Here is a 759-nt window from a genome sequence, read left to right on the forward strand (position 1 = left end):
GAGCTGCTGTTTAAACACATAAGTACATGCCTCATTCAGTGGAGAATTCTGGCTAATGGCAAAATAACAGTATCTTGTTTGTATACGATATTGTGTGCATATTCATGACTTCATGAGACATAGGCATTTTCATTATGCCTATGTCTCATGAATAGTATTAATGTAGGGGCTGAGGTAGAAAGAAATGAAAGACTTTCTATTTCTAAATATCTTACTCATAGCCATTGACCAACCAACCAAACACTTGAATCATTCTGTCACCTGGTGTGCCCTAATTGGAACACAGACAGACAGACAGACAGACAGACAGACAGACAGACAGACATAGACAGACACATACACATAGACACCGTTTTTTTCTGGTATTACATCACCATGCAATTCCACTTACCCTTTAACATTGTTACCAGGCACAGTATAATATTTCACACAGACACATGATAACTCTTTGCATAATACTAAACCCATCACTCTATACCCCCAGCCCTCCAATCACAGTGTTCGCTAACCCGATTAACCCTTTGAGTGGGTGGCAAGAGCGGGCATGGAAACAAATGCTCGGCCAAAACACCTTTCACTTCTGCTGATGTAATGCCAAGCACAGCAAGAGACGAGCTATGGCTAAATCTGCTATCAACGAGACACGAAGTTACCATGGCAACTCATCATACATCATCTGTCATAGCAAGCTGATGTACTGTATGCGTTGGTGAGAGTAACAAGCAACAGCAGGGAAGCTTGAGTGTGGGGAAGACAACG

Source organism: Salmo salar, chromosome 27 (assembly GCF_965601325.2).
Source record: "Salmo salar chromosome 27, fSalSal1, whole genome shotgun sequence".
Lineage (NCBI taxonomy): Eukaryota > Metazoa > Chordata > Actinopteri > Salmoniformes > Salmonidae > Salmo > Salmo salar.